Source organism: Cheilinus undulatus, linkage group 23, assembly GCF_018320785.1.
Source record: "Cheilinus undulatus linkage group 23, ASM1832078v1, whole genome shotgun sequence".
NCBI classification, from domain to species: Eukaryota; Metazoa; Chordata; class Actinopteri; order Labriformes; family Labridae; genus Cheilinus; species Cheilinus undulatus.
The window spans coordinates 1233545-1242982 of record NC_054887.1 but is presented as its reverse complement, the minus strand read 5'-3'; positions in this window follow the sequence as shown (position 1 = coordinate 1242982).

The following is a 9438-nucleotide window of genomic DNA, read 5'->3' as shown; positions in this document are numbered from 1 at the left end:
TAGGTTATATAATGATACTATTACTCTTATAGTTGTTGTGTTGTTAAATTTAGGCTATGTAACAGGGGTCATCAAGAACATTTGCACAAGGGCCAGATTTAGTCCTGACAGAAACTCTGGGGGCCGGACTTTCAAATAAAGAAAAATTGAATCAATATTTTGGGTTTGACTGAAATATTGTTGTAGTAGTATTTGTATTTTCTTTCAAAATGCAGGACATTTTTAGGAATTAGCAGTGAGATCTATCACTATTATCTAGGTATAATGCAGCAGGCCACAAGGAGCCTGACAACAGAACGGGCCCCTGAAAATCCATGAGAATGGGCCCTCTACAGCTGTGATTTAGTACTAGCATTAACTCAGTTTTGACATGTTTAACCCCTTTGTGCCTCTTTAACAAATTTTCTTGCATGTTTTATCCCCTTTGTGCCAATTTTATCAATTTTTGCCACTTTGAGCCTCCTTTTGGTTACATTTTTTTTCAACTATTTTTGCAACTTTAAAACCAATCTCTGCAAGCCACTGTTTGCCTCTATAACACTTTGTTTTGCATTCTTTAATCCATTTAAACCACTTTTCCTGCATGTTTTATCCCCATTTTCCCACTTTTCTTCTATTTTTTGCCACTTTTAAACACTTTTCATTACTTTTTTGCACTATTTTTGTCATTTGCAACCAATTTTTGATGCTCTTTGCCCCTTTTTTCTCTTTTACCACTTTTTGCCACATTTTAACCTCTTTTCACCACTTTTTTCTGTCAGTGTTTGTCCTTTTTTGCCCATATTACCACTTATCACCTATTTTGCTACTCTCTAACCTCCTTTCATCATTTTATCTGGTCATTTTTGCAACACATCTGCCAACAGATCAAATGTTGAGTCATTCTTAATGTATTTCAGTATTGTTTGTGGGATTTATTTAACAGCTGCAGACATTAAAAGCCAAGGGATACTCTAAAAACCACAACATCTTCTTTTCCTCCTTTTCTGAATTTAGTGATCTTCTAGGGGCTGGACAGGAAGCTTTGGGGGGCCTGATATGGCCCCCGGGCCGCCAGTTGATGGTCAGTGCTCTATAAGTTCCATTATGATTGCCAAAGAAAACCTCTGTGGTCATTCCATTGTTTGAACTGGATCAGAGGACAGTACTGTTTGTTTAACATCAGTGTGTATATGGTACAAGGATAATCCTGTCCTGGGTGGGAACTGTGGGCTGCTCTTGACTTCTCACTCATCACTTTTCTCATCCTCTTCCTGTCCCGTGTTTTTCCAAAGGGAGCAATGTTTGGGTAAATTTCTTCATCTCTGTAAACATAATAATCACCCGATGACGCAGTCAGTGGAGTAACAGCGGTATTATACCAGCAACGGTAACATTCATTTCATTCAAGTGAGACCAACATCAGTTACGTGACGTCAATATAATTTAACGTTAACGTTACGTTGACAGCACATTTTGGTCGGATCAGATGACGTTTATCTGGGGGAATAACGTTAAATGTAAAGTGAACTTCTACTGTGTAACCTTGGCTGGACTCTGTTGTAGTGGTCTGTACTTTAAAAATCAGTACAAATCTGGATTTTTGAGGCAGCCCACCCACAAACCACTGTGATGGCCAAAGATCGTATAGTAATAAGAGGATGATCTACCGCATGGTGATGTAGAGGCGCAAGTGATGTCCGACACAAAGTATATTTGCCGTCAGTTATATCACCTTTTTTTCACTTGAAAAAAACTCCAGACAAATCCAGACATAGCTCGTTGTCCTCAGTGGTAGTTATGGCCATGAGTAGATCCCATACAGCCGCCCGGCACACAGCACGGAGCGGAGGGGAGAGAGGGATGAGGAAGCTTGTGGCCTTTTCGGCGGATTTGATTTGAGGGGCGTTGCCCCCTCTTGCTCCTGCGTATAGCCGGCCCCGCTCTATCTTCCTGGTACAAGATTAAAATCAACTAGCCTGAACACATGTGTAAAATTAAAATCACTTTAGCATAACACATTCTTTATGTTATTTTAACACATTTCAGACCAACTCATTTGAACACAGTTTTATGTTGGAATCTGGTTGCTGTAAACGTGAAAACTCTGAGATCCACATGAGACTGAATTCTGGATTTAGGCCATTTCATCTCTTTCCTGGCATGGTTTCACGTGGGCGGGGCCAATATGTGGGCTCACGATGTCATGAGCCCACATAGAGAATGACCCCGCCCCTCTAACGCTACAATACTGTGGACGGAAGCAGTCACCTGGAGCAGGGACTTCTGCTTCATTTTGAGCAGAGGAATTCAGTCTTGTACTCTTGTACCGCTCTATAATGTTCATGTTTCATTGCAGACTTATATTTATGCATGTTTTGTTTATTGGTTCATGTTTTTAGGGGAAAATATTTTTCCAAGTATGACACCAGAGTGAGGGGGCGTGGTTTCAGCTCATTCAACAGACACGCCCACACCATCCTGGAGCAGATTTTACCGCCTCATTTTTCATGATTTGCAGCTTCGTTTTATAAACTTGGAGATGCTTTATGTAACTGAAATTTGACCTGGGAGTTCATAACACAGTAATCTATCATACCACAAACCTAAATACAGATTTATTTTTACTGTACCGGGTCTTTAATAATTATACTTATAAATACCAAGGGTCAAAATCTGTTTTTTCAGTGTAGACTGCTTTTGTAGGCCTTTAGAGGCAGCAGATTTAATTGAAGTCTTTTATAAACACCTGACACTACAGACTGGGAGTTCAGCAGGACAATCCAAACATTTCTGTTGAACAGTCACTTAGAATAAAGAATGAATGTAGGGACTTTGTTTATGCCCTCCTCTGAACATTGGGCCTCTTTATTTACCAGCGTTTAGCTGTAGGTTAATGACACACAGGTCACTCTGGCCAGATAAAAATAAAACCACCTGCATGCCTTCATAGAGTATTACCCTCCATGCCTGCTGGTGCCAGCTCTGACAGATGCCAGGACTTTTACTCTTTATGGGAGTTAAATCATTCTCAAATTCCCAGCATTGCTGTGAAGCAGTCAGATCAAGTTTAACCAGTAATCAGTCATGACCAGGGTGTGTAGGCTGACAGTTTCACTTTCACTTTAATCGTGGGATGATGTCTGATGAGGCTGGATGTTCTTCCTTCTTCTAATCCATTCAGCGATCACACTGATTGATGATGTGGAGCCTCTGCTCTCACAGTTAAATCCTGTTGAATAATGGGATTAGTAAACTGTAGGTGCTCTGGTTTTAATCAGGACTCTGTATAATACAGGTATTCCTAGGAGCTCCTGCATGTCTGAGTTTTACTTTTCTACTAAGAAATAACAAATATGGGCATAAATGCTCTAAATGAACATGGGTTTCTTTAAATTCAGTCACTTTAATTTCTTGTTTCACTGCTATCCTGTTTCTCCTACAGATAGAGAATAATTTAGCTTCTTTCCCACTCAGTCAGCTCATATAAAACTTTACTGATAAAACAAGACTCTGTTTCATTTTTAACTGGCTGACGGTGGGGTGGCTTCAACTCTCCACGTCGGACTGATCTTTATGTTTTTAGGTCCTTGAGGTGATGCAAAGGAAATCTGTCTTGGTCTGTGAATTTTATTATCAAAATATGAAAGTCGAACAAACCCAAATATATTTTATGATGTAAAGTTTCCCTTTTCCAACAAAAATTGTTGGAAAAGGGGCAGAAATTGGAAGGATGTGGCAACAAAATAAGCAAAAAGTGGCAAAAATGGGTTAAAGTGGCAAAAACAGGCATAGATAATGGTAATAAGGGATTAAAAAGTGGCTGAAAATGCTCTAAATTGGCAAAAATGGATGGAAAATTTGGTGAAATAGGATGAAAATTAATATTAACTGGCAAAAAAGCGTTAGTGGAGACAGAAAAATAGGCTGAAACTGGCAGAAATTGGTTAAACTGGCAAAAATGGGAATATCAGTGAAATATGGTTAAAATGGGCAAAAATGGGTGTAAAGTGTGGTAAAAAAGTGGTAAATAGAAGCAATAATGGATCAACAGAGGCAACAATAGGTGTAAAGTGGCAAGACTTGGTTTAGCAGTGGCAAAAACTTCAAATTTTTGATGGTCTTAGATGTTTTTCTGTGGGCGGAGTGAACAGTCATATATAGAATAGTTTGTAATATCTTACTTCAGTTTGTGATGTTATGGTTAGTTGAATCAGCAGTAATCCACTGCCACAACAGTCCAGAATAATCACCAATAGCTCTAATAAATAAGTAGTGTCATTTATAAAGGAGTAGCACCTTTCTGGTGGAGGCACATCAAACACTGGAGACCACACACCTGCCGACCTGCCTACGACCTGGCGTGATCACATGACTTCAGAAATGGATGTCTGTCCATACCGTCTTACTGTCTCTCCATAACAGGCTGTCCTGGCGTGGGTTACTGGTGAAGCAACAATCATAAAACAGGAGAAAGACTCAGGATGAAATCCTGGCTGGAGTTAAGGTGCCGTTGTGTTTCTGGTTGAGCGGTGAAAGTACGTATGATCTATCTGGTGAAGCTACCCGGTGTGCTCGCTCTCATTGGTTGTGGGTACTCAGTCAGCAGCACTACGACCTAGAATCATAAATGTCAAACATGTTTGCATTTGGAGCAGTAAATGAATCATGTTGACACCACACACATTCAGACTATTTAAACAAATAATCGTTTGCCACGAGGCTCCAGTCGGTATACGCCCACATGATCGTTGGGGGAGTCAAATCTTGGCTAAAATTGGGCTTAAAATCCCGTAGTCTGTGGCCGGCCTTAGAGGTCCTCAAAACATGCCTGTGAAGTTTGTTGCTAAAAAGCACTCCAGTGTTGGAGTTTCTCAAGTCTAAAAACTGTTCCAGCTCTAGTCAGAACCAGCTGTTTCTGTGTCTGTGGCTTTAAATGTTAACGAGCTGGCTGACTCCACCCCTGACTCCTCCCCTCAGGAAATGGATGTGGCTTAATGGATGTGACATCCTGATCAGAGGAGGATCAGGAGAGGAGGGCAGAACTTTCTTCAAAGCAGGGAGGGCCAACCGAACATGGGGGCGGGGCTAACTCCCCACATGACATCATGAGGGGACAATCAGAGAACGGCTTGTTTCAGCACACATTTTCCGACAGGTGGAGAAAGAGAGGATGAATATTTCCTGATTCTTGGAGGGGTACCTGTCAGTTAGTCCCATCTAGTGGAGTTCAACAATTTTGGTTTAATATTGCCTTGAAGAAACAAACCACAGCTCATCACAGCAGCATGCTTTATTCTTATATCCTACATTTATTTTTAAGCGTATAAGGGATGAAGACAGGTCATTTTAGTTCTCTTCAGATGAGGCTGGACACTCAGCTTTGGGGCCCCCTAGTGGCTTGTTGGGCCCTATGCATTTGATTTGATTCACTGCGGCTTCCTCCCACCTAAAGCATGCTCGTTAGGTTAATTGATGGCTCTTGATTGGCTGTGCCTGGTTGTTTGTCTCTATATGTCAGACTGGTGATTCACTGGTGACCAGTCCAGGTGGACCCCACCTCCCACCCAATGACAGCTGGGATAGGCTCCAGACCCCAACAGGATAAGAAGATGGATGGAAATGCTGCAAGTGATTATCTATTCAGTGTGACTAAGAATCCTGTAAGAAGGCTCTCTGTGGTAAAATGTTTCTTCTCATATGAATATTTGCACCAATGATCTTACCTCCATGCTAACAGGAGTCTACTTCATGTTGTGAAAGCTTATTCCTCCAATAAAGCCGATTCTGTCATCATAAAAACAGGAAAATACAAACTTGACTCAAATTTACAAAACTGTTCCTTTCAGAGTTTCTTTATTTTGCCTTTTTAGAAAACCATTGAATAAATTCAGGAGTCATTAACAGCACAAACATGTTTTAAAGTTTGTCAGGCCAAAGCCTGTATCTGCAGGCAGACAGGAAGAGGAGGCATCCAAGTGGTAGTTAAAGGTGTTTATCTGAGCAGCAATGAGGCTCAGAAGGACCGGGTCAATATTCACCACCCAGACACTATCTCTGAGAGAGACTCCTCGGGCTAAAAATACCAGCGCTGCTGCTTTATGATCAGAACTGATGAGCCATGAAGCTGCTGCCTGCACTCTTAATGCAACCAGAGAAATCAACCTAGTCCCCCCTCAGAGTTGGTCTTCAAGAGAAAGAGAAGGACAACGTGTTAAATATTCCTGCAAAACATCTGAGCATGACATCAGAGCGGTACCTGGAAGAAGACAACGCCATAGAAGACTGTACACATGAATGGAGGGTACTGTGCGTGTGGGTGTGTGTGTGTGTGTGTGTGTGGGTGGGGGGGTGTTTAGGTCAGGGATTACAGACATGTAGATTACAGCCAGAGAGAGCAGGTCAAATGTGTACTTTTATATTTTAAAGCTGTGTTACTCAACCCTGCTCAACCAAAGAGCCAAATTGGTGAAAAATGCTTTTGCAAGAGCCGCAATCTAAGTGGAGAAAAGTGGCAAAAATGGGACAAAGGTGGTAAAAATGGGTTAAAGTTGCAAAAAAAATATTTGAAAGGTGGACAACATGGTCAAAAAGCAAAAAAGTGGTAACGAATGGGTGAAAAGGGAGCAAAATAGGCATACAATGGACAAAATTAGGTGAAAAGTGGCAAAAACTGGTGCAAAATTACATAAAATTGAGTCACAGGTGGTCAAGAATGTGGCAAAAACCAGTGAAAAGTGACCAAAATGGGCAACAAGCTGTAAAAAAGTGGTATTTAATGGAAAAAAGCAGCTTAAATTGGCTAAAAGTGGCGAATAGGGGGAAAATAGCAACAAAATGCATGATAAAAGTGGCTAAAACTGATGGAAAAGGGCAAAAATTGGATAAAAGTGGCAAAAATTGGTTAAAATGACTAAAAGAAATGGTGACAATTGGCTAAAAGCAGCAGAAAGTGATTAAACGTGGCAAAAAATGTAAAAAAATAAAAAGGGACAAAATTGCAATTAAGGGCACTGGAAATGTAGAGAGAAATATAAAGGCTGACCATTATGTTTGACCATGAAAAGCTACTGTATAAGTGAGAGAAACAAACTGATTTATCTGACTTGCAGTGGATAATTTCAGATTTTCCACTTTTAAGGTTTTCTGTAGAATTTCAAGTTAAGACATAAAAGAGCCAGATGTGACCCCAGAACCACGCATTGAGTATCACCGTTCTAAAGGGAAGCCCATTTAAAGGCAGGTCAGTATCAGCTAAATAACAAGTGTATTCATTTTAACCCATGACAGCTGAGACTGAACCAGCACATGGATGTTTCAGTCAGGAGAGAGTTTAATCATGATTTATTGTACAAGTTTGGAAAGACAGCAGGATAGGAGACTCCTGATGGCGTAGATACTGGTGGTGGAGATGGAGGGAGAAGGAGAGGTGGCTGGGGTGGAGGGTGGCTGCACTAAAACAGCAGACTGACCGCTGAGGAGAAGAGAAGAGGTTTTAGAATATGACAGCAGCAGGATGACCGGACTGAGAGAGGCTGGGGCAGAGAGGGGTTGGCTCCAAGTTTAAGAGAGTAGACGCCCATACCAGCTGATCACCAGAGCAGGAAAGAGAGACACGTGAATGAGTGATTATGAATGGATGAATGGATGAATGAATGGATGAATGGATGAATGAATGAATGAATGAATGAATGAATGAATGAATGGCAATGAAACACTCTTCCTGCTTGAGCTGATGTGCAACAATTCTGACATGGATAAAACTGTAAAGTTCTGATGATGAGCCCTGCCTCCATACTCACACGTGGACCAGAGCCCTGCCTCCAAACTCAGATGTGGACCAGAGCCCTGCCTCCATACTCAGACGTGGACCAGAGCCCTGCCTCCATATTCAGATGTGGACCAGAGCCCTGCCTCCATACTCAGACGTGGACCAGAGCCCTGCCTCCATATTCAGACGAGGACCAGAGCCCTGCCTCCATACTCACACGTGGACCAGAGCCCTGCCTCCATACTCACACGTGGACCAGAGCCCTGCCTCCATACTCAGACATGGACCAGAGCCCTGCCTCCATACTCACACGTGGACCAGAGCCCTGCCTCCATACTCACACGTGGACCAGAGCCCTGCCTCCATACTCAGACATGGACCAGAGCCCTGCCTCCATACTCACACGTGGACCAGAGCCCTGCCTCCATACTCACACGTGGACCAGAGCCCTGCCTCCAAACTCAGATGTGGACCAGAGCCCTGCCTCCATACTCAGACGTGGACCAGAGCCCTGCCTCCATATTCAGATGTGGACCAGAGCCCTGCCTCCATACTCAGACGTGGACCAGAGCCCTGCCTCCATATTCAGACGAGGACCAGAGCCCTGCCTCCATACTCACACGTGGACCAGAGCCCTGCCTCCATACTCACACGTGGACCAGAGCCCTGCCTCCATACTCAGACATGGACCAGAGCCCTGCCTCCATACTCACACGTGGACCAGAGCCCTGCCTCCATACTCACACGTGGACCAGAGCCCTGCCTCCATACTCAGACATGGACCAGAGCCCTGCCTCCATACTCACACGTGGACCAGAGCCCTGCCTCCATACTCAGACGTGGACCAGAGCCCTGCCTCCATACTCACACATGGACCAGAGCCCTGCCTCCATACACAGATGTGGACCAGAGCCCTGCCCCCATACTCACACATGGACCAGAGCCCTGCCTCCATACTCACACGTGGACCAGAGCCCTGCCTCCATACTCACACGTGGACCAGAGCCCTGCCTCCATACTCACACGTGGACCAGAGCCCTGCCTCCATACTCAGACGTGGACCAGAGCCCTGCCTCCATACTCAGACGTGGACCAGAGCCCTGCCTCCATACTCAGACGTGGACCAGAGCCCTGCCTCCATACTCACACGTGGACCAGAGCCCTGCCTCCAAACTCAGATGTGGACCAGAGCCCTGCCTCCATTCTCAGACATGGACCAGAGCCCTGCCTCCAAACTCAGACGTGGACCAGAGCCCTGCCTCCAAACTCAGACGTGGACCAGAGCCCTGCCTCCATACTCAGATGTGGACCAGAGCCCTGCCTCCATACTCAGACGTGGACCAGAGCCCTGCCTCCATTCTCAGACATGGACCAGAGCCCTGCCTCCAAACTCAGACGTGGACCAGAGCCCTGCCTCCATACTCAGATGTGGACCAGAGCCCTGCCTCCATACTCACACGTGGACCAGAGCCCTGCCCCCATACTCAGACGTGGACCAGAGCCCTGCCTCCATACTCACACATGGACCAGAGCCCTGCCTCCAAACTCAGATGTGGACCAGAGCCCTGCCTCCATTCTCAGACATGGACCAGAGCCCTGCCTCCATACTCAGACGTGGACCAGAGCCCTGCCTCCATACTCAGACGTGGACCAGAGCCCTGCCTCCATACTCACACGTGGACCAGAGC